Here is a 25900-nt window from a genome sequence, read left to right on the forward strand (position 1 = left end):
GTGTCCAGTAGCCTAAGAAGCAGGACCTATCTTCAGTGAGTAGGGCTGCTTCTCCCCCCTCAGTCCCATGTAGCAGAGAGTCTGTTGCCAGCAGATCTCTCTGAAAATAAAAAACCTAACAAAATACTTTCTTATAGCAAGCTCAGGAGAGCTCACTAAGTAGCACCCAGCTCGTCCGGGCACAGATTCAAACTGAGGTCTGGAGGAGGGACATAGAGGGAGGAGCCAGAACACACCAGAATCCAAATTCTTTCTTAAAGTGCCCTGTCTCCTGCGGAGCCCGTCTATTCCCCATGGTCCTTACGGAGTCCCCAGCATCCACTAGGACGTTAGAGAAAGAGGGAATAACAGGGACACAGTAGTAGGGAATAGAGGGAATAGCAGGGACACAGTAGTAGGGAATAGAGGGAATAGCAGGGACACAGTAGTAGGGAATAGAGGGAATAGCAGGGACACAGTAGTAGGGAATAGAGGGAATAGCAGGGACACAGTAACATGAAACAGAGGGTACAGCAGGGACATAGCATGGAATAGAGAGAACAGCAGTGTGATAGTAGCAGGGAATAGTGGGACAATCACGGGACACAGTAATGGGGCATAAATAGCATGTGGGTTACTGCACGGGACCGCAGCAGGGGTCTATGTACAAATTCGTTCTGCGACTCCCAGCAGTAACCATCGGGACACATTCACAGTGCGACTTGGATGCATGTGCAGACAGAAAAACATAGGATTTCCAAATGCTTGATTTATCAACTCCAGTCCTCAAGTATCACCAACAAGTCATGTTTTCTGGATTTTGTTAATCATGGACAGGTGAGTTAATCTATTTTGCTGGACTATAAAGTATGTCACCTTCCTCCACAGACAGAAAGCCTGTAAACATGACCTAGTGTGGATACTTGATGTGTGAGGATGAGAACCACTGCCAAAAAGCAAGTAATAGTTAAAAAAAAAAAAAAAAGACCAACCATACAGTACATCGAGAAAATGTCCATATACTAAACAAGGCCTATATAAGTTATGTCTCACCTGATGTGGCTGGCTTGGCAACTTGCAGCTCGTTCTTCTGGTTCTATTGGTGCTTGCCTAAACCCAGGAAAGTTGAGGGCTTGTCTGGAAAAGAAACAACTAATAAATACTTCTTGAATATTTTAGCACTCTTCCCGCTAACCAACCCCAACTGAAAAAATAAACAGAAACAACTAAACACAGAAAAAGTAAGCAGGAAGGAAGTGTTACAGGGAACTGCTATTGGCCCTCATTCCGAGTTGATCATTAGCTACCGTTTTTCGCTGCGTAGCGATCATTTAAAATAATGGCAAAACTATGCATGCGTATGGGCCGCAATGCGTACGGGTACAAAGAGCATCGTTTTGCACTGCTTCTAGCAACGATTCCATTCGCACTGCCGATCGCAAGGAGATTGACAGGAAGTGAGAGTTTATGGGTGTCAACTGATCGTTTTCTGGGTGTGTTTGGAAAAACGCAGGCGTGTCCAGGCGTTTGCAGGGCAGGTATCTGACGTCCATTTCGGGACCTTCGCCGTAACTACAGGGCTGGTCTTTGTACCGCTTCGCTGCACAGGTGTTCGCACTATTGCAAAGCGATAATACACTCCCCTGTGGGCGGCGACTATGCATGTGCATGGCTGCTAAAAGTAGCCAGCTAACGATCAACTCGGAATGAGGGCCACTGTCCACAAAACATCCCTACCTGCTTCAATAATGTGCAGAGACAAGAATGTGAATGGTAGAATGGTGCCCACATACTGTATGGAAAAAAAGCATTCAGCCCTGGTACATACCTCCAAACTGTTCCGCGATTTAGCAGGACAGTCCCATTTCTTGGGCAGTGTGCCTCTATCCCACCCACGGGCCGCAGTATCCTGCAATAGGGGGGCAGTTGGGAGCCTCCTTGTCACTTTGCAGTGAATAGATGCTGTGCGCATACGCAGAGGGGCTACCGGCATGCCAGCTGCTCATAGAGCGCTGGGCATGTCCCCTCAGTGCCGAAATATGGGAGGCATGGCTTACAATTCGGCATTCCCATGAAGCCATGCACCTTTTTACCAAGTCCACGTCCCCTTTTCGGACAGAAGTCCCACATCTGTGTACATGAATGTTGGGAGGTAGGTAGGTGGGCTAAACTTACTGCCACATCTAACCGCTTACTGTGATCAATGGCTCTGTGCTTTGTATGAGCTATAGCTTAGAAATACGCACTCTTCATGGTCTAGCCACACTCACATTAACATCTAGCATTTGGAACCCTCCCCCTCTAGAGATTGTGTTTTCCTGCGATTGAGGTCACTTGTTTATAAGCCCAAGGAGAAAGAGAGGAGACATTCCATAAGGCCGCTGCCTATACTGTGGAAGCAAAGGTCATTTTACTCAGTTATGTCCATGAAAGTCGGAAAAACCTCAAGGACTTGGTTTGTACAAGGAATCACACCTAGGTCCTCAAGTATTTTCTTATATGCAATATTCACTACTGCTACATGTGAAGGTTACTTATGGAGATTTATACAGCTTGCATTTACGGTCAGTGGTTCTGCAGACATTTTATTTGAATTTACATGAGACACTAAAAAAATGTTTTTCCACTCCAGGGAGTTAATGATTGCTGCTTTAAAAATACGCCCATTCTCAGACAAACTATCGCACCTCTGGCTCCTTGCACCCTATTACATTTCCCCCAGGTGTTTTTGGGTTGGATGGCAATCCAGTGTCTTGTGGTTCTGTAGGTTACTACACTCTTAAACCTTACACAGTCAGATGCATACACATGACACTCATATCCTCTAAAATAAAGACGCTGACAACCGAATTATGGCATGAAAGAAGTCAGCTTTTATTTTCATTTTGAGGAGGAAGGCCTATTTAGAATCTAACCCTTAATAAAAAAAAAAAGGTCCCTCCTCTAAACTAAGGTTGCGGGGAGAAGAACGGTTAAAATGCAAGTAACAAATTCCGAAAAATAAAATATATGAAAAATGTAAAAATAAAGATATAAAATAAAAATATCCAAGGGCCACCTGCCCTGAAGGCCAAGGATCGGCATTCTGCCTCTATCCTTGACCAACCTGAAAATACAATTAAATCAAGTTCTGCTACAGGGCCAACTGCCCCCCATGGTCAGTGAATCGACCTCCTGTCACTATCCTTAACCATGATACAACTCGCAAGGGCAGAGTTGATCACTCCACCCCTGCGGGAATAAAAATTAAGCTCCCTTCCCCATAACCAATCAAAATGAGACGACAGCTAATCACAAAGTGGCATATGGGCCCACCTGGACCTGTGATGTCCATATTTGTTATCTATGCCTAGCCACTTATATGACTAAACTATCCCTCAACAAACACCATTAATGAAAAATAACCACAAAAACAGTTCTGAACCGGCCAACTACCAGGTTCCTCCAACCTGGCCTGCCACCCACAACCAATAATAATAATAAGCTAACAGGACCTCAAAACCCTAATGATATCTTCAAAAAACAATACAAGCCCCGCCTCAGACAAGTGCACACCATCGGACCTGTACAACTGGCGGTCCCGAAATGAAATCCACCCATGTGGGATCACTAGACCACCCTGCTGATGAATGGCCTGCCCCCCTATGGAGTACAAATGCCCCTGGGCCAATGGCATCGCGCCAAACTCGTCGGGGAACTATGTCGGACCAAAAAACACCCCACAGGAAGGCCAATCCCGCATTAACTGCAGGACGTAATGCCTAATCTAACATGTGTGTGTGGGGGGGGGGGGGGGGGGGAGGGGGGCGGGGGTCGCCCAGCTTGATTTGAGGCAAAAAACACAATACCTCCGCGCCAGCTGGTAAAAACCATAATTAAAACTGACTGTAAAAAAAATTATCCTCAAGGCCCCCGATAAGCGGTGTGCGGCTAAATCAAAGGGGTTGTACTGCCAGGAAAAGGTCTGATGTAACGTCTGAATGCACCAGACCTCCACCTGCCCAATGCCCGGATATCGACCTCGGACCAACCCACCACAGCAGCCGCAGAAGCACCGCCAATGCAAAACGAGTGTGTCCCATAGTTGTCCGATGAAAGACCCAAATGCAGGATACATCATTTCAAAACCAACCAGAACTAGTAAGAGGTGAACCATCCAAATGAATGAGTCACCCATGGGGTGACGGAGGACGCAGGTCCAAATAAGCCCGTGCCGCAGCTACCAGACAAATGATGCGCTTGCGGCAGTGACCAATCTAGACCCAACGTCCCCTGCCAACTACGTCAGCCTTAGAACGCTGTATCCTATACTATAATCCATCAGGACGTGTGTTGACATGGCTTGCCAGCATGGGCGACACTGCTGTTCTAGATGCCGACACCAGTTTGCCCACCCTAAACGCACTCCTCAGCGACTGCAATATTCTCTTCAACAAAAGACAGTCAATCAGCCGCCGTTTGTCAGGCAAAGGTGGAACCACTCTGGCCCATCCTTTAAGCACCCTTGAAAGAAAGAAGGACTTGGTAATGTCCCTCTCTCCTTAAAGGCGTAAAAAGTATGATACACCCACTAGAACTGGGCCAACGTAGGCACACGATTTCCCGGCTGCATAAAAATGCCACACAAAGGCAAGAATTAATTTGATCAAACTCTTACCTCTGTTGCCCCTCTCCACTATCAACCGTGTCCATTGTTCCCAGGAAGCCAAATATGCGGCAAACGTTGCAGGCGCCAAGGATCTATGGGCTAGATCCTCCATTCTTGGTGAATGACCTGCCACACATAAGATGGACAAACATCACCCAATGTGTGTGCTGAAGGCGCAAGCCGCCCAAAACGCTCCCATTCAAAATGAGAACGGGTATCAGCGATTTCATTATGCACGCCAGGAACATGCTTGGATCGCAACGTGATATGGTTTACCAAGCATTTAAGAACAATTTGCGCCAATACCCGCAGAATTGGGAGGGAAGTGGACTTCTGCCGATTTATGGCAAAAACCACACCAAGATTATCACACCAAAAGATAACCTCATCCGGCTAGGGGACGCACAATAATCAGAGGAAAAGGAGACCTGGCTCCCAGCCAAGCCTGCAGCCCTCCGGCTAGTTAGACCCAGGCTGTCACCATTCTCCTCATCACTCCCCCTTACGGACACAACTAGTGAATTCCCCGTGGAGACCCCGCCGGGGACCCAGCATCACATCCAGACTGAGAAGAAGACTCTGCTGCCGAACGCCGGGACCTGACCGTTGGCCACGCCCCTGGCTGCTGGGAAGACACGGTGCCGCTCACAGTCCATGGCGCCGCAGCTGTGAGAGGACGCCGAGCACCTGCAGAGTGGGAACGTTGTGTAGCGGTGCCCAAACCCGGCCTGCCAGGCAAGGAGGCCACCTTTCTAAACGGCACCCCACCCGGGCACCATAGCGGTGACACTGAGGAACCCCTAGCCACATTGCGACTAGGAGGCCTAGCGTGGCCACAGACCCTGGTGGCTACACTCACCCCCAGCAGCACCGGCACCCTGCTACTTGGCTGAGCGGCCGCTGCCCCCATGGGCATCGCAGCTCCTGCACTGCCATCCACATGGCGCGCAGGCACCCCTGCAGCGCGTCTAGGCCTGATTGTCATATTAGAGAATTAGAATAGAAAGAAAGAAGAGAGAGATAGGGAAATAGTAAGATGAGAGCAAAGAGAAAGATTGTATGAAATGCAGTATGGAAAAAGAGGACAGTATACAAGGCAAAATATCAATCAGCAAGACCCTACATATATCTCCAACTACTCAGACTGGAAGGAAAAAGTACTAGGGATGGCCATCGTCCATCGATGATTGAAAATCATCGATGGTTTATGGCCAATGTAGAATACTTTTGCCATTTATGGGGGAGCACCAAATTGTTTTCCCTCCATCGATGGAAAGGTATAACCAAATACTTTTTTTTTTTATGTGGTGCCGGGACATGGAGCATAGCCCCGCCCCCCCAACACCCGCTAAGCCCTGACCCTGTTTTTTTATTGGTACTCGGACCAGCCAGCACCTTTCAGTGGTGGCTATCGAGTGGTGCAAACCATTGATGGATTACCATAGGTGGTTTATGTACCATCAATGGTATCATCGATAGCAACCATCGATAGACACTCCCTGATGGCCATCCCTAGAAAGTACTTTCCAGATTGTTTACTATATGCAGCATTACCAACACCCCTCAACCAGCAACAACCAATTAAATTCAGATTAACCAACCCAGCATTCCTCCCCTTGAAAGCTCCACCCCTAGCTGCCTATGGAACAGAGTGATATGCTAAGTGCCCAGCCTGGTAACTTTATGCTGCTCTGAACACACGAGATGCTCTTCCCAGTCTTTCTATTAGTTCATTGCTGAGAATACAGCATAAAGAGAACATATTTTATTAAAGTTTTCCCGGTTGAATTCTCACGATCCCAAGTGTGACCAGGAAAAAAAGCAAATTGAGAATCAGGATAGTATATTGCAGTGGCTCAAAAACTTTTCTGAATCACAGCACCCTAGACAGAGTATCATACGTTTTTTTCACAGCACTCCTAGGCCATAAGTTTCTTATAGAGAAATTTAGAAAGAAATATTCAATTAAGAGGACATGTACTATGCAGTGATAAAAGTGGAGATGTGAGCCAGTGGAGAAGTTGCCCATGGCAACCAATCAGTATTGACGTAACATTTATAATTTGCATACTAGAAAAGTATACAGAGCAGCTGATTGGTTGCCATGGGCAACTTCTCCACTGACTCACTTCTCCACTTTTATCACTGCTTAGTACATGTCCCCGTAAGTCAGTTGTGTTTATGTGTCATCCTTAGGGTCAGTTATGTGGTGAGGGACAGGATTTGCTTCTGTTTGTCCACATATTTTATGAGTGACAGCCACCTATCTTGTTTTGCCTATTACATTGACCATAAATAATTTGAATTGGTCCTGGACCACCAACCCACGGCACTCCTGCAAGTATCCTGAGGCACTCCAGGGAGCCACGGCACATAGTGTGAGAACCATCGGTATATTGTCATAGTGTGAGAACCATCGGTATATTGTTCTGAGACATGCTTGGTTCAGCCTATAAGGTGTGCTACACCTGGCCTGCAGAGTATACCAGTTCAGTATGATAATGACTCTTGCTAAAAGTTTGCTGAGTAATTACCGCCACATATTATAGAAGCTTTGATAGCTTCATTGAGATAATGCCAGGAGCTTAAATCCCAAAGAGAACAGTATTTGTGTTGTCTAAACAGGAGCCACAGGTCAAGGAGACCTATCTTGAGAAGAGTTTGAAGAGGATACAGTCGTTAGGTTGGCACAGCTTAGGTCGACAGTCATTAGGTCGATCACTCAAGGTCGACATGCATTAGGTCAACATGGTCATTAGGTCGACATGTACTAGGTCGACATGGGTTTTCACATTTTTTGTTTTTTGGACTTTTTCATACTTGACGATCCACGTGGACTACAAATGGGAACGGTAACCTGTGCCAAGCGCAGCGGAGCGAGGCACCTTGCCCGAAGCATGGCGAGTGAAGCGATTGGGGTTCCCCGTCACTTTACGAAGAAAAGGACACCAAAAAAGGTCCAAAAAACCATGTTGACCTTTTGACCCTGTCGACCTAATGTATGACGGTCGACCTTCCATGGTCAACCCAATAACTGTCGACCTAAGTTGAGTCGACCCAACGACCCATACTCGTTTGGAGAAAGGTCTAATTAGACCTTCTGTCATGATTTGCAACAGGATTATTTTTTGCTGCTAAGCGTACAGTGAATGACACCCCTGTATTGACGCCAGGGGTCTGAACAAGGTTGTGTTAAAAGAATATAAGGGGCTGTAGTCGAACTAGAGAGAACTATTCATAAATAAATAGTCTCCTTTACCGGTCAGTTTTCCAATTCTATTCACACACACGCTTTATATACAAGTGTCTATACGGTGTGAGAGGCCCAGCGTGACTGAGATGCTCTGAGAGGAATAAAGTATGTAACTTTATGCAGAATTAGAGTAAAGCCGCTCATGGAGCACTACAGACGCAAGGCTGTGACATTACCCGCACAGGAATGGCTTTTACACACGTACATGGGGCCTAATTCAGACCTGATCGCAACAGCAAATTTGATAGCTCATGGGCAAAACCATGGCCCTCATTCCGAGTTGTTCGCTCGGTATTTTTCATCGCATCGCAGTGAGAATTCTCTTAGTGCGCATGCGTAATGTTCGCACTGCGCATGCGTCAAGTAACTTTACTAAGAAGAAAGTAATTTTACTCACGGCTTTTTCGTCGCTCCGGAGAACGCATTGTGATTGACAGGAAATGGGTGTTACTGGGCGGATGTACGGCGTTTTAGGGGCGTGTGGCAGGAAACGCTACCGTTTCCGGAAAAAACGCAGGCGTGTCTGGAGAAACGGTGGGAGTGCTTGGGCGAACGCTGGGTGTGTTTATGACGTCAGCCGGGACCGAAAAGCACTGAATTGATCGCACAGGCAGAGTAAGTCTGGAGTTACTCAGAAACTGCTAACTCGGTTTTGATCGCAATATTGCGAATACATCGGTCGCACATTTAAGATGTTTAGATTCACTCCCAGTAGGCGGCGGCTTAGCGTGTGTAACTCTGCTATAATCGCCTTGCGAGCGAACAACTCGGAATGAGGGCCCATGTGCAGTGCAGGTGGGGCAGATATAACATGAGCAGAGAGAGTTAGATTTGGGTGGGGTGTGTTCAAACAGAAATCTAAATTGCAGTGTAAAAATAAAGCAGCCAGAATTTACCCTGCACAGAAACAATATAACCCACCTAAATCTAATGGCCCGTACACACTGGCCGATATATCAGTCGTTCATTTGAACGGCCGATATATCACGGGTCCGTCGGCCATTGTGTGCGGGCAATATGTCTGTGAGCTTCGTCGTTCACAGACATATCGCTTCGGCCCTGTAGCACAGCCGACGGCCAATATATCTATCGATATATTGGCGCATCGCTGTGTGTGTGTATGGGCGATCAACCGACCACCCGTACACATGTTGTGTCAGCCGGCGGTGACTAACAGCTGAACTGGGCGGGCCGTCAGTCATAGAAGTCATACAAGCCTGCCCAGTCCATGACGTCAGTCGTGCCCAGTCCATGACGTCAGTCCGCGATGATCGGGCAGAGTGTATACACAGCACACTGCCCGATCCGTCCATAGATATATCTGTAGATCAATTGATCTGCAGATATATCTATCAGTGTGTACCCACCTTAACTCTCTCTGCAAATGTTATATCTGTACCACCAGCAGTGCACATGGGGGGATTCATTCCTACCCGATCGCACTCTACAGTTTTTCGCAACCGTGCAATCGGGTCCGAACTGCGCATGCGCTGCGGCGGCAATGCACAGGCACGTCGCTGCCCGGCGACGGGGGAAGCCGCGCAACGATGAAACTAATGAAGATCGGGATCGCAGTGCCAAACGCAAGGTGATTGACAGCGGGAAGGCGTTCCTGGGTGGCAACTGACTGTTTTCTGGGAGTGTCGAGGAAAACACCGGCGTGTCCAGGCGTTTGCAGGGCGGGTGTCTGACGTCAATTCCGGGACCTGACAGGCTGAAGTGATCGCAGCGGCTGAGTAAGTTCAGAGCTACTCAGAAACTGCACAAAACTTTTTGGCATGCGATCGCACACTTGCTAAGCTAAAAATAAGAATTTACTCACCGGTAATTCTATTTCTCGTAGTCCGTAGTGGATGCTGGGGACTCCGTAAGGACCATGGGGAATAGACGGGCTCCGCAGGAGACTGGGCACTCTAAAGAAAGATTCAATACTATCTGGTGTGCACTGGCTCCTCCCTCTATGCCCCTCCTCCAGACCTCAGTTAAGGAAACTGTGCCCGGAAGAGCTGACATTACAAGGAAAGGATTTTGGAATCCAGGGTAAGACTCATACCAGTCACACCAATCACACCGTACAACTCGTGATAACCTTACCCAGTTAACAGTATGAACAACAACTGAGCAGCACTCAACCGATGCTACATAACCATAACCCTTTGTTAAGCAATAACTATATACACGTATTGCAGAAAGTCCGCACTTGGGACGGGCGCCCAGCATCCACTACGGACTACGAGAAATAGAATTACCGGTGAGTAAATTCTTATTTTCTCTAACGTGCTGGGGACTCCGTAAGGACCATGGGGATTATACCAAAGCTCCCAAACGGGCGGGAGAGTGCGGATGACTCTGCAGCACCGAATGGGCAAACACAAGGTCCTCCTCAGCCAGGGTATCAAACCTGTAGAATTTTGCAAAAGTGTTTGAACCCGACCAAGTAGCAGCTCGGCAAAGCTGTAATGCCGAGACCCCTCGGGCAGCCGCCCAAGAAGAGCCCACTTTCCTCGTGGAATGGGCTTTCACTGATTTCGGCTGCGGCAATCCTGCCGCAGAATGAGCCTGCTGAATCGTGTTACAGATCCAGCGAGCAATAGCTTGCTTTGAAGCAGGAGCACCCAGCTTGTTGGATGCATACAGGATAAACAGCGAGTCAGTCTTCCTGACTCCAGCCGTTCTGGTTACATAAATCTTCAAAGCCCGGACTACGTCCAGCAACTTGGAGTCCTCCAAGTCACGAGTAGCCGCAGGCACCACAGTAGGTTGGTTCAAATGAAAAGATGACACCACCTTTGGCAGAAACTGCGGACGAGTCTGCAATTCTGCCCTGTCCATATGGAAAACCAGATAGGGGCTTTTACATGACAAAGCCGCCAATTCTGACACACGCCTAGCTGAAGCTAAAGCCAACAGCATGACCACTTTCCACGTGAGATACTTTAGTTCCACGGTCTTAAGTGGCTCAAACCAGTGGGATTTCAGGAAATCCAACACCACGTTAAGATCCCAAGGTGCCACTGGTGGCACAAAAGGGGGCTGAATATGCAGCACTCCCTTAACAAACGTCTGAACCTCAGGCAGTGAAGCCAGTTCTTTTTGAAAAAAGATGGATAGGGACGAAATCTGGACCTTTATGGACCCTAATTTCAGGCCCATAGTCACACCTGACGTTGATGTTGAGCCGTCACATCCTTCCTAGCCTCTATCAGCGTAGGAATGACCTCATCCGGAATGCCCTTTTCTGCTAGGATTCGGCGTTCAACCGCCATGCCGTCAAACGCAGCCGCGGTAAGTCTTGGAACAGACAGGGCCCCTGTTGCAACAGGTCCTGTCTGAGAGGCAGAGGCCATGGTTCCTCTGTGAGCATTTCTTGCAGTTCCGGGTACCAAGTCCTTCTTGGCCAGTCCGGAACAATGAGTATTGTTTTCACTCTTCTTTTCCTTACGATTCTCAGTACCTTGGGTATGAGAGGAAGAGGAGGAAACACATAGACCGACTGGAACACCCACTGTGTTACCAGTGCGTCCACAGCTATCGCCTGAGGGTCCCTTGACCTGGCGCAATACCTTTTTAGCTTTTTGTTGAGGTGGGACTCCATCATGTCCACCTGTGGCAGTTCCCACCGACTTGCAATCTGCGTGAAGACTTCTTGATGAAGTCCCCACTCTCCCGGGTGGAGGTCGTGCCTGCTGAGGAAGTCTGCTTCCCAGTTGTCCACTCCCGGAATGAACACTGCTGACAGTGCTTGCACGTGATTCTCCGCCCAACGAAGAATCCTGGTGGCTTCTGCCATCGCCACTCTGCTTCTTGTGCCGCCCTGGCGGTTTACATGAGCCACTGCGGTGATGTTGTCTGACTGAATCAGCACCGGTTGGTTGCGAAGCAGAGGCTCCGCTTGACTCAGGGCCCTTAGTTCCAGGATATTTATGTGCAGACAAGCCTCCTGACTTGACCACAACCCTTGGAAGTTTCTTCCCTGAGTGACTGCCCCCCATCCTCGGAGGCTCGCATCCGTGGTCACCAGGACCCAGTCCTGTATGCCGAACCTGCGGCCCTCGAGAAGGTGAGCACTCTGCAGCCACCACAGAAGAGACACCCTGGCCCTGGGGGACAGGGTGATCAGCCGATGCATCTGAAGATGCGATCCGGACCACTTGTCCAACAGATCCCACTGAAAGATCCTCGCATGGAACCTGCCGAAGGGAATGGCTTCGTATGATGCCACCATCTTTCCCAGGACTCGCGTGCAGTGATGCACCGACACCTGTTTCGGTTTTAAGAGGTCTCTGACTAGAGTCACGAGCTCCTGAGCCTTCTCCGCCGGGAGAAACACCTTCTTCTGGTCTGTGTCCAGAATCATGCCCAGAAAGGGCAGACGCGTCGTAGGAATCAGCTGCGATTTTGGGATATTCAGAATCCAGCCGTGCTGTTGCAACACTTCCTGAGAGTGTGCTACGCTGATCAGCAACTGCTCTCTGGACCTCGCCTTTATGAGGAGATCGTCCAAGTATGGGATAATTGTGACTCCTTGCTTTCTCAGGAGCACCATCATTTCCGCCATTACCTTGGTAAATATTCTCGGTGCCGTGGAGAGCCCAAACGGCAACATCTGGAATTGGTAATGACAGTCCTGTACCACAAATCTGAGGTACTCCTGATGAGGTGGATAAATGGGGACATGCAAGTAAGCATCCTTAATGTCCAGAGACACCATAAAATCCCCCTCTTCCAGGCTTGCAATGACCGCTCTGAGCGATTCCATTTTGAACTTGAATTTCTTCAGATAAATGTTCAGGGATTTTAAATTCAAGATGGGTCTGACCGAACCGTCCGGTTTCGGTACTACAAACATAGTGGAATAGTAACCCCTTCCCTGTTGAAGGAGAGGAACCTTTACAACCACCTGCTGGAGGTATAACTTGTGAATTGCTGCCAGCACTACCTCCCTTTCCATGGGGGAAACTGGCAAGGCCGATTTTAGGTAACGGTGAGGGGGCGTCACCTCGAATTCCAGTTTGTATCCCTGAGACACAACTTGTAAAGCCCAAGGGTCCACCCATGAGCGAACCCACTGGTGGCTGAAATGTCGGAGACGCGCCCCCACGGCTCCTGGCTCCGCCTGTGGAGCCCCAGCGTCATGCGGTGGATTTAGTGGAAGCCGGGGAGGACTTTTGTTCCTGGGAACTAGCTGCGTGGTGCAGCCTCTTTCCTCTACCCCTGCCTCTGGCAAGAAAGGATGCACCTCTGACTTTCTTGCTCTTTTGAGAACGAAAGGACTGCATTTGGTAATACGGTGCTCTCTTAGGCTGTGGCGGGACATAAGGCAAGAAATTTGACTTCCCAGCCGTAGCTGTGGAAACTAGGTCTGAGAGACCGTCCCCAAACAATTCCTCACCCTTATAAGGTAAAACCTCCATGTGTTTTTTAGAGTCGGTATCCCCTGTCCATTGCCGAGTCCATAAGACCCTTCTGGCAGAAATGGACATTGCGTTTACTCTAGAGCCCAGCAGGCAAATGTCCCTCTGGGCATCCCGCATATATAGGACCGCGTCCTTGATATGTGCCAGGGTCATTAGAACAGAGTCCCTGTCCAGGGTATCTAACTCCTCAGACAGAGTATCCGTCCATGCTGCTACCGCACTACACATCCAGGCCGAAGCAATTGCTGGCCTCAGCAGCGTACCAGAATGTGTGTAAACAGACTTCAGGATAGCTTCCTGCTTTCTATCCGCAGGATCCTTTAGGGCGGCCGTATCCTGAGACGGCAGGGCCACCTTCATAGATAAGCGTGTCAACGCCTTGTCTACCCTGGGGGAGGATTCCCAGCGTAACCTGTCCGTTGGCGGGAAAGGATACGCCATCAGCAATCTCTTGGAAATTACTACCTTTCTATCAGGGGAATCCCACGCTTTTTCACATAATTCATTCAATTCATGTGACGGGGGAAAAGCCACTTCTTGCTTTTTCTCCCCATACATATAAATCCTCTTGTCAGGGACAGGATTTTCCTCAGAAATGTGTAACACATCCTTCATTGCCACAATCATGTAGCGGATGGCTTTAGTCATTTTAGGCTGCAACTTTGCATCATCGTCATCGACACTGGAATCAGATTCCGTGTCGATGCCTGTGTCAACTAACTGGGATATTGGGCGCTTTTGAGACCCTGACGGCCTCTGCGCTGTGGGAGCAGGCATGGGTTGAGACCCCGACTGTCCCAAGGCTACAGCTTTATCCAATCTGTTATGTAAGGAGCTTACATTATCATTTAACACCTTCCACATATCCATCCAATCAGGTGTCGGCCCCGTCGGGGGCGACACCACATCTATTTGCACTTGTTCTGTCTCCACGTATCCTTCCTCATCAAACATGTCGACACAAGCGTACCGACACACCGCACACATACAGGGAACGCTCTGACTGAGGACAGGACCCCACAAAGGCTTTTGGGGAGACAGAGAGAGAGTATGCCAGCACACACCCCAGCGCTATATAACCCAGGGATTACACTGTACCTTAGTGTTTACCCAGTAGCCGCTGTTTTTATATATATATATATATATATATATATATATATATATATCTCTGCGCCTAAATTTCTGTGCCCCCCCCCCCCTCTCTTTTTTACCCTCTATTGCACCTGTATACTGCAGGGGAGAGCTTGGGGAGCGTCCTTCCAGCGGAGCTGTGAAGAGAAAATGGCGCTGGTGTGCTGAGGAAGAAGGCCCCGCCCCCTCAGCGGCGGGCTTCTGTCCCGCTTCTCATGTGTAAAAATGGCGGGGGCTCACACATATATACAGTGCCTGACTGTATATATGTATACTTTTGCCATCAGGTATCTTAATTGCTGCCCAGGGCGCCCCCCCCTGCGCCCTGCACCCTACAGTGACCGGAGTGTGTGGGTGTGCTGCGGGAGCAATGGCGCACAGCTGCAGTGCTGTGCGCTACCTTAAGTGAAGACAGGAGTCTTCTGCCGCCGATTTCGATGTCTTCTTGCTTCTGCTGCTTCTGTACTTCTGGCTCTGCGAGGGGGGCGGCGGCGCGGCTCCGGGAACGGACGATCAAGGTTAGGTACCTGTGTTCGATCCCTCTGGAGCTAATGGTGTCCAGTAGCCTAAGAAGCGCAACTTAGCTGCAGTGAGTAGGTTTGCTTCTCTCCCCTCAGTCCCACGTAGCAGAGAGTCTGTTGCCAGCAGAAGCTCTCTGAAAATAAAAAACCTGACAAAATACTTTCTTTTCTAGCAAGCTCAGGAGAGCCCACTAGGAGCACCCAGCTCTGGCCGGGCACAGATTCTAACTGAGGTCTGGAGGAGGGGCATAGAGGGAGGAGCCAGTGCACACCAGATACTACTGAATCTTTCTTTAGAGTGCCCAGTCTCCTGCGGAGCCCGTCTATTCCCCATGGTCCTTACGGAGTCCCCAGCATCCACTAGGACGTTAGAGAAATACACTCCCCCATAGGCGTCGATATCTGATCGCACGGGCTGCAAAAAATTGTAGCGTGCGATCAACTCGGAATGACCCCTATGGTTTTGCCCATTAGCTAACAAATTTGCTCCTGCAATCAGGTCTGAATTAGGCCCAAAGTCTCAGATTAAGCACAACGGAACTTGGCAATATGAAACACCACGCCATTTGTCTCAGAGCACATTTTACACAGATTCACACATCAAATTAATCACAGCAGTCTATCAATGTAGTCCTGCCACTCCTAGTTGTTTTATTTATGCGACTAAGACGCACATGTTTAGTGAGAAAAACATTTGTGACAGCTGCGTCGTCCGTGACCTGACGAGCCGAGAGTGGGTATTTGGTGCAACTGAAACCACAATGTAAAAGGACACATCTGTGTCACAAATAAGTAATACCTACAAATGGCTGCTCATTCAATATAAAAGAAATATCAAAATCAATAATCAAATACATTTCTCTTTCTTATTTCTATCTGGGTGACAAAACACATATATTCCCAAAGTGTAACGCGTTGGGGCAGAGGCGTCACCGGGTGTGGTGACACCCAGTGCGCACCCTTGACATGCCAGCACGCCTGAGGTGCGCTCACGGCATAAAGGGGGAGTGGTCACAAATAAAGGGGGCATGGCCTCATGGTATCATCACTACGGGGGGCGCGCCCAGCATCTCCGGAGATGCTGGGCTGTACCGGGCTGCCCCCGAAGACTGTCTGCAGCACTGTCGGCTCCTCTTCTATGACACGAGCCGGGTGCTGTAGCAGACTTTCACACTGCAGCACCTGGCTCCTGTCTCTGCGGAGGAGCCCACAGATTAGTGTCACCCCTTCCAGGCATCACACCCGGGTGCGGGACGCACCACCCGCACTTGCCTTGTGACGCCACTGCGTTGGGGTATATAAGGATAACATTCCTACTTATGTGACCAGTTAATTCTCATTGCTCCTGGTCTGGAGTCCTAAATACGGCTCTGCTCTCCCCCATCCACACTGACGCACACTTCCTCTCATCCACACAGACACATTGGGGTAAATTTACTAAGGTGGGAGCTTTTTTTAGAACTTGTGATGTTGCCATAGCAACCAATCATATTCTACAATCTTCTAGAAGCAGCTAGATAAATGTTAAGTAGAATCTGATTGGTTGCTATTAGCAACATCACCAGAAAAAACTCCCAGCTTAGGAAATTTACCCCATTGTCTCACACACAATGACACACACACTCCCTCATCCACACTGACTCTCACATAGGGGTAAACTTACTAAGAATCACATCCCACCTGTGTTTGTACAAGTTTAAACACGGGTGTGATCGGTCGAACATGGGAGCATGGGAGCATTTTGTAAATGAAATACTGAAATTTACTATGCACCCGTGTTTTGGTGTATGCAATTATAGTTTACAGGAGTGTTTAAGGCCAGAATCACCAAGCACTCCCGTAAATGTCTGGTATTGATTCCGGTCTGTGTTTTTCAATTGCGCACATATTCCGGTCCATGTTTGCAAAAAGTGCATACGCCATTATGTACGTTGTTATTGAAGTGATATGTAATTTCTTATGAAAAGTGCAATCTTTTCATTTATGTTTATATGTTACCAAAGAAAGGTTTACATGATGCTAGACACGCGCCAACACATATATTACTAAACATCCTAGTGATACTTGGTGGACCCCTTAATTCAAAGTAAAGCATTCATTACCTCTAATACCAAGAAATAAAGACACGGAGACTTGAATTTGGCAGAAAAATTGCTAGCTATTTATTTTACCCTAACCATAGCAAACCTGTAAATGAAAAACTTTGTTAACATGCCGATTCAGCCGGCATATGGTGGCAGAAAAAAGAACGGCTCTATTGAACTAACGCTAACCTTAAAATTCAAAACTGTCCTAATTTAACTACAAACTATAAAATCGGTAATAGGTGCCCAACTCAACCCCCACAGTGACTACCCACCCTGATGGGTGCCTGCCGCTGCCCCCGGTCGGGTGATCGAGCGACCCTATAAGTCGATGGAGGTGAGTGCACCTAAACCACACCAAACTGTAAATCACTACAGCTAACCATACAACTGCGAACTGCAGTTCTTTTCCGCCAATAAATAGCCAACGACAAAATCAGCCAACAATTCAACGCCAAGGCACTCCGTGCCAGTACCTCTACCCACAGGGCGGGAGGGCGGGAAGGCAATCAGCAGTAAGAGAGACTGATCTGGCCTAGCATTCCCTATATATAATAACCCTCCCCTTTTTCCAAAGGCTGTACTTCCTAACAGCTAGGTCCACCCCTCACAAGATGTTTAACTCATTCCTTTCCTATGCAGTCAATCCTCTCTCCTAAACATCCTAGTGATACTTGGTGGACCCCTTAATTCAAAGTAAAGCATTCATTACCTCTAATACCAAGAAATAAAGACACGGAGGCTTGAATTTGGCAGAAAAATTGCTAGCTATTTATTTTACCCTAACCATAGCAAACCTGTAAATGAAAAACTTTGTTAACATGCCGATTCAGCCGGCATATGGTGGCAGAAAAAAGAACGGCTCTATTGAACTAACGCTAACCTTAAAATTCAAAACTGTCCTAATTTAACTACAAACTGTAAAATCGGTAATAGGTGCCCAACTCAACCCCCACAGTGACTACCCACCCTGATGGGTGCCTGCCGCTGCCCCCGGTCGGGTGATCGAGCGACCCTATAAGTCGATGGAGGTGAGTGCACCTAAACCACACCAAACTGTAAATCACTACAGCTAACCATACAACTACGAACTGCCGTTCTTTTCCGCCAACAGCGAAAGACTCTTCCCCAGAGTCTTCGCACCGCCACCATAATCTCACCCTAACTCCTGCAACACCAAACACAGATCCTCCAGGAAAAGCATCATCCCCTCATTGGATAAATGCACATCATCAGGCCGAAAAAGGTGACTGTCTCGGAACAGAATCCTAGGGTGGCGAACTACTTTGCCTCCGTGGGACAACACCCACTTCGCCACCGCCCCATTCACCTTCTGCCTGGCCTCATCAATCAGGCGACCATCCGCCACACCTCGCCAACTCAACCTTGGCACCATCAAAGAGAACACCAAGACACAATTTGTCCATGCTGCGGCCACACTGGCCAGATCCTGTATCATGGCCCACCGCAGCTCCAAAGATGTCCTCTTCCCCAGGTCGTTGCCACCTAGATGGACAACCAGCACCCTAGGGACTCCATGCTCGCTGGCCTGACTGACTAGTCTACTCTTTCCACATCATCTCCCGCCAACCAAGCCAACGAACTCCCTGAGCCCTAGGAAACATCTGTGCCCCCTCCGAGGCCAAAAACCTGGCTGCCCAATACACATAAGAGTGGCCAACCACCCAGATAGCCAAGTCATCGTCAAACCAACCTGAAGAGAAGGAAAGGGGGTAGAATTGGTTACTAATTATCTATAGCATTGTTATTAAACGCATTAACCTGAAGGATCTGCCAAAAGAAAAAATTGAGTTTTCGTTTATTGCAGAAGTCACGGCCTAGCCGAACTGCGCACGCTTCCAGCCAATTTGAAGCAGAACATAAACACACAAATGGGAAGATCAAAATTAAAAATAAGAAATTAAACGGGGAGGGGGGGGGGGTATAAAATGGGAAAAACCATGTAAGAACTCAGCTGGAGGTGAAAGCGTAAAAACCTGCTGAGGGACTTTGATTAGAACTGATCAGCCGAATTGTGGATTAGAATTCAGTCCGTCAAGTCAGGCAAAAAATCGCAAAAGAACTCCAGACCCCCGCTGCGGCTTATGCCAGCAGCGGCGAGTGGCTAATCCCTGAGTAGGATAAAAACGGGAAGACAAACAGACGTACAACACAAGAACGTACTGAACTGTAACAACATGACTTATAACAACTACAATTGAACAAAAAACCACGCGCAAGCAACCATCTCATGCAACGGGGCGAATATATCGTCTGTAACTTGACGACTTCCATCGCCCCACCGCCTGGATTTCAGCTACGGAAAACCCTGCCGACGCAGCCGACGTCGCAGCCCCGATGCGAAAGGAATGCGTCCCGAAAGCAGCGGGTGGAAGGCCCAAACTCGCCAGACAGCGACCCAGCATCCAACGAAACTGATATTTCGTCACCGGCAGTTCATCATAATGCAGCAGCCATGACCCCACACCGTCGGGCCGTACTGCCTCATGTTGCACTGCCAACCTCACTGGGCAAATGCTCTCCTCAAGTGCCGGAACCAAAGTGACCATCGACCTCTCCCCACTTGGTCTGTCTTAGAGCGACGCAATCTGCATAGCAAGGACCTCTCACCCACCACCACGTCCCCGACAAGCATGCGCGAATCTGCTCGCTTAGAAGGCGCTACCAACTCCGAAACCCGAAAGGCCCCGTGGTAAGCCATTGAGAACGCCAGACTGAACAACAGCGACTCAAACATGGACGACGCGATACCGTCAACCGCTCCGATGACAGCCGGAAGCAGGGCCGCATCAATGGGCCGCCTCCCATCAGGCGGCGTCGGCGCCACGCGCGCCCATCCTTTCATCGCCTTCAGCAGAATCCCGCTTTTTGTCACGTCAGGGACGCCCTTGATTTTGCTGAAGAACGAAATACCAGCCAAATACCGGGATACCACCGCTCTGGACCTACCCGAAACATACAGCTGCCAAATAAAAGAAAGCATCAACCGATGCCCGCTCTTACCTTGTTGACTTTGTCCTCGGGCGAACTCCTCCCACTCGCTCCAAGCTTGCCGTAGGCCTTAAGCGTGTTCGACGCGACTGACCGCATCGCTAGACCCTCCAGTCCGGCCCGATCACCTGCCAGACATAATCGGGACATTGAAAACCGTGCTCGTCGGCCTCGGGTGTCAACAAACCAAACCTGTCCCACTGCCCTCGTGACAACGCGTCGGCGATTCCGTTCTCCAAACCAGGCACATGCTGCGCGCGGAACCACACATTCCTACGCAGGCATGTCCCCAGCAACTGGCCCAGCACCCTCAGGACCACCAGCGACTTTGCCCTCTGGTTATTTATCGCATGCACCACGCCCAGATTATCGCATCTGAACAAGATGCTGCGATGCTCCAGACGATCGCCCCAAACCTCCAGCGCCACCATAATGGGGAAAAGCTCGAGGAGCAAAAGGTCCTTAGTTAAACCTTCGCGATGCCATTCCGCCGGCCACGAGGCCGCCCACCAAGATCCCTCCAGATAGCAACCGAATCCAGAGGAACCCGCTGCGTCGGTGAACAGCTGCAGCCTAGCGCTGTCGACCGTTGGGGCCTGCCAAATACACACCCCGTTGAAGTCCTCCAGGAACGAGGCCCATACGGCCAAATCCCTCTTAATCTCGAGGACAAGCGCACGAAATGGTGTGGTCTGGCACACCCTGTAGTCGCCCTTTCCAGCTTCCGGCAGAAAACCCTGCCCATCGGGATTACCCTACAAGCAAAGTTCAACATGCCCAGCAAGGACTGCGCCTGCCGCAGTGTAACTTTACGCGACCCCTCGAACCGGCCGATAGCGTCGCGGAGCTTCGCCACCTTGTCCCGAGGCAGTCGACACGATCCCGCCACCGTGTCGATCTCAATCCCCAAAAATGACAAACAGGAGACCGGTCCCTCTGTTTTATCCTCGGCCACGGGAACGCCGAAGTGAAAAAACAGAGCTCGGATGCTAAACAGCAAGTCGCCGCACCGCGGTGAATTTGCCGGACCCACACACATGAAGTCATCGAGGTAATGAGCGACCCCATGACCACCGGACGAAGACTCCACGCACCAATGCAGGAATGTGCTAAATCGTTCGAAAAACGAGCAGGAGACGGAACAACCCATCGGCAAGCACTTGTCGATGAAATACTCCGCTCCAATCCGAAAACCCATAAAGCGGAATGAGTCCGGATGTAACGGCAACAACCTAAATGCGGACTCAACATCAATCTTAGCCATGAGGGCCCCAGTCCCATAACCGCGGACCAGCTCCAAGGCCTCGTCGAACGACTGATATACCACCGTGCAATGAGCCGGCGGTATCGCGTCATTAACTGACGCCCCCGACGGGTAAGAAAGATGCTGAATGAGCCTAAAAGCGCCTGGAGTCTTCTTAGGAACCACCCCCACTGGGGAGATGACCAAGTCATCTACCGGGGGCGAGAGAAACGGTCCCTCCATCCTACCCAACCTGACCTCCTTCTCCACTTTCTCCCGGAGCACCGCCGGCAAGGCCCGGGCAGACTGGAGGTTCCGTTGGGCCCGAACCGACACCTCGCTTGCAACAGGCAAGCGAAAACCAAAACGAAAACCGGAAAACAAAAATTGCGCGTCCGCCCTATTTGGATACCAATCCAACCACTTGGCCATTGTATCCAAATTAATTGGCGTTGGAGCTCTGCGGAGCGCTCCCGCCCGATCTTGGGTAATGTTGCTTACCCCGGGCACCCTGACGACTGCCTTTGAAGCAGGAGGAGGCTGGGTGGGATCCGCCACATTGCAATCACAAGTGTCGAAAACGACACTGCTTGCCAAAGGAACAGAACGCATTGTTAAAAGCGAAGCACTTTCCTTTTGCGGCGGCCTGCCCCCCTGCCCGGACGGCCAACCTACCTGTTTTGGCCGATCCGCCGTCCGCGCCGGACCCTTGGGCGGACGACCCTGCGCGGTGCCCGTCCCCCCCCCCCCCCTAGCCTGTTGCTAAGCCCGTGTGACTTTGAGCCAGACTTCCACGTCCTTGCAACCAAAGTCCATAACCTGCAACCCGTCCTGCTTCTCCCGGAATTCCTCGTCATACCTACGCCATTCAGTGCCCGACGATGTGCGCTGCATATCGTGTATAAGATGCAGGTACCGAATGATGTTCATATGCTCGTCCGGCCTCTCTTCAAGGTAACAAGCCGCGAAGACCCAAAAACCGGCCAGCCAGTTGTCGAAGGTACGGAAGGCCTCGGCCCCGATGCCCTTCTTTGCTGACGCCGACTTATAGTCCTTCTTCGCGTCCTTCGTCAAGACGAACATATCGACGTAGTCCCCCCTGCAGATCTTCCTACGGCAGCTGTCCCTCAGCCCCCGCATCACGGCAGTGTAGTCGCAGCGGACTACCCCAGGCAAATCGCGTCGCTTCTTGGCCCTGCGAGCGTCCTCGCTAAGCCGCCTACGCCTCTTCCGCCTCTCCTGCTGACCCGCCGCCCTCTTGGCGAATTTCGTTGCGCGCTTCTTCGCCCTAGTCGTACTACTGACTTCGGACGCCGGCGACGACAGAGAAGAAGAAGAGGAAGAGCTGCGAGAACTTGAGCGCGTGCAGGAGCCCGACCCCGACTGCTCCACCTCACCTGATGCCGTCGACTGCTCAGACCCGGAATCCTCTGGCGTGGCAAATCCGACATCCTCATCCTCGGTCTCCGTCATCTCCACGTCTCCGCGCTCACCTGCAGAAGAAAACGGAGCAGAGGACCCAGACAGCAGTCGCGGCGCATGCCTAGCACCCCGGGGGGCAGGCGTCACCGCTACACGCCCCTGCTCGTCCCGCCCGGGACGCTGATCGAGCTGCGCCGCGGCCGCTCCGAGCTCCCGGCAGGCGCAAGCAACCCGCTGTGCTGCCGACACCGCCCGCGCACCGGACCCGCCAGCCGCCGCCGGCGCGCCGGAACCGTTTGCCAGTCCCGGGGACGCGGCCAGCGGCCCCAGCGCCGCCACTACCGTGGCCAGGGCCGACGCCAGTGCTCCGGAGGGGTCTAGACCACCCCAAAACACGGCGTCATCCCCCGTGGGTTCCCGAGCCGGCGTCGGCGCGCGCCGGTCCGCCCGACGCCCAACAGGTGCCACCCGGGACCCGACGCCCAGATCGGCCCGGTGGGGAACCGGCAGCGCCCCTGACCTCCAGCGGCCCGGGCCCCCACCAATCTCTGCTCTCCTCCTGCGCCTGCCCTTCAGAGCCAGCGCCGCCATCACTCCCCTCCTCCCCGCGGGCACCCACCCCCCGCAGGCCGGAGCTACCTCCGCCCACTGGGGGGGCCCCGCGGCGAGAGCTTATATTTGCATGCGCTGCCCTGCTGCCTCCTATCCGTTCACCGTCTCTCCTCCCCCCCCGCCGGACTCCGGCTGCAGGGGAGTGAGCTGGGGAGACAAGGAGGCTAGCGGCGCCGCCTGAGGCGAGCGTGGGCGCGTGCGCGCGCCCCACCGCTTCCCGCCAGCAAGCTCCCGGCCGCATCCCCCTGGTCAACTGCCGGGCGAGGCCCCGCGACAGGCCTCGCCCGGCTAACAGCCGTCTCCCGCCTGCCCCCCCCCCCCCCCCCGCGCCTGGCACCTCCACTCGGCCTCAGCAAGGGGGAAGTAATTGGAGCCGAGTGCGGCTCCACCGACGGGCGCCCACCGCGCCCGACACCGATGCTTCCTCCGCCGCGCTCGGAGGCGAGGGCTGCTGCCCTTCCACCTCCGGGCGGCCTGACCGGACCTCTAGCCTACCCGGCCGGCCGGCAAAGCTGACCTCGTCCGCCGCTCCGTGTCCCTGCCCGAGCCTGTCCTCGGGTCCAGCCCCACCGCCAGATGCGCGGTACCGAGCTGGGGTCCCGGCGGAACGTCGAGGGCGGGAAGTCATGGTGTAATGAAGTGGGAATGCAGGGGAGAGCTCGCAATTATATAACTGGGAATCTCACAATCAAAGTGGGGAGACTCTGCTATGCAGCACTCACCCACTCACAAGGCAATCAGCAGCAAGAGAGACTGATCTGGCCTAGCATTCCCTATATATAATAACCCTCCCCTTTTTCCAAAGGCTGTACTTCCTAACAGCTAGGTCCACCCCTCACAAGATGTTTAACTCATTCCTTTCCTATGCAGTCAATCCTCTCTCCATATATCTACATGTTTGTTTATATGTGCTTAGTGTTCTTCCCCTGAATAAGGTAGTCAGCGCTGCAGCTGCTGCTGGATTATACCCGTGTTTTACACTTCTATTTGACCAACACTCCCGTGTTTTCTATTTGGTAAATTTCCACGATTGAAAAATTGACCAAACACTCCTGTATTTGCAAATTTGGACAAACACAGAGCTTAGTAAATTTACCCCACACACTGACATACACTCTCCCTCATCCACACGAACAACACTCCCTCATCCATACCGACACACACTTCCTCTCAACCACAGACACATTGACTTACACACACACTGACCACTGGCGGTTCTTGGGATGGGCTAGCAGGACTATTGCCTGAGTTGCTACAGTGTGGAGGGCGCCACCGCAGTCATCCTCTCTGCTACTGCACTTATTAGGTCACAGGCGCGCCATCGCAGTCTTACTTTTTGCTGCCGCCCGTCGTTGGACTATAAGTCAGCACTAGCCTTTCTCTTCCCGGAATGCCGGGAATAATGATGACACACCGCATGACGTCGTTGCACCCGGTATTCTGGGAAGAGCACAGTGAAAGGGAGAGGAGCCGCGCCTCAGCTACCAGCATGCCTCTCTGAACAACCGCCGCCACTGTGCCCAGACTTCAGCCACAGTTCCACACAGACATGCCAGCAGTGGCTGCTCCAAACCTTGCCCCCTCTGTAAGGTTCAATATATAGATTCTTTACCTGTCATTAGATACCGTATATTTGTTGACGATCAAAGCATAAAATATACATGTGTTAACAATTGTCTCTGTGACACACTCTATATTTATATATGTGTTGTGCTTTTCACTTGATATTGTGATGTGCTTTTGCAGATTGGAGCAATCATTAACTAAAATAAGATTTTACTCACCGGTAAATCTATTTCTCGTAGTCCGTAGTGGATGCTGGGGACTCCGTAAGGACCATGGGGAATAGCTGCTCCGCAGGAGACTGGGCACAGCTAAGAAAGATTTAGGTTTACCTGGTGTGCACTGTCTCCTCCCACTATGACCCTCCTCCAGACCTCAGTTAGGATACTGTGCCCGGAAGAGCTGACACAATAAGGAAGGATTTTGAATCCCGGGTAAGACTCATACCAGCCACACCAATCACACCGTATAACTCGTGATATGATACCCAGTTAACAGTATGAACATAACAGAGCCTCTCAACAGATGGCTCAACAATAACCCTTTTAGTTAATGATAACTATATACAAGTATTGCAGACAGTCCGCACTTGGGACGGGCGCCCAGCATCCACTACGGACTACGAGAAATAGATTTACCGGTGAGTAAAATCTTATTTTCTCTGACGTCCTAGTGGATGCTGGGGACTCCGTAAGGACCATGGGGATTATACCAAAGCTCCCAAACGGGCGGGAGAGTGCGGATGACTCTGCAGCACCGAATGAGAGAACTCAAGGTCCTCCTCAGCCAGGGTATCAAATTTGTAGAATTTTGCAAACGTGTTTGCCCCTGACCAAGTAGCAGCTCGGCAAAGTTGTAAAGCCGAGACCCCTCGGGCAGCCGCCCAAGAAGAGCCCGCTTTCCTCGTGGAATGGGCTTTTACAGATTTAGGGTGCGGCAGTCCAGCCGCAGAATGTGCAAGTTGAATCGTGCTACAGATCCAGCGAGCAATCGTCTGCTTAGAAGCAGGAGCACC

At 50.8% G+C, this 25900-nt stretch overlaps 1 long non-coding RNA gene across 1 annotated transcript in view; it reads right to left on the minus strand.

The window, feature by feature from the left end:
• Positions 1 to 25900, minus strand: part of LOC135056054 (uncharacterized) — an 82038-nt gene that overhangs the window by 48118 nt on the left and 8020 nt on the right. The window contains exon 2 of the long non-coding RNA XR_010243872.1: positions 1033 to 1116. This is a non-coding gene — a long non-coding RNA (uncharacterized LOC135056054). The remainder of the gene's footprint in view (positions 1 to 1032; positions 1117 to 25900) is intronic.

Source organism: Pseudophryne corroboree, chromosome 3, assembly GCF_028390025.1.
Source record: "Pseudophryne corroboree isolate aPseCor3 chromosome 3, aPseCor3.hap2, whole genome shotgun sequence".
Classification (NCBI taxonomy): Eukaryota; Metazoa; Chordata; class Amphibia; order Anura; family Myobatrachidae; genus Pseudophryne; species Pseudophryne corroboree.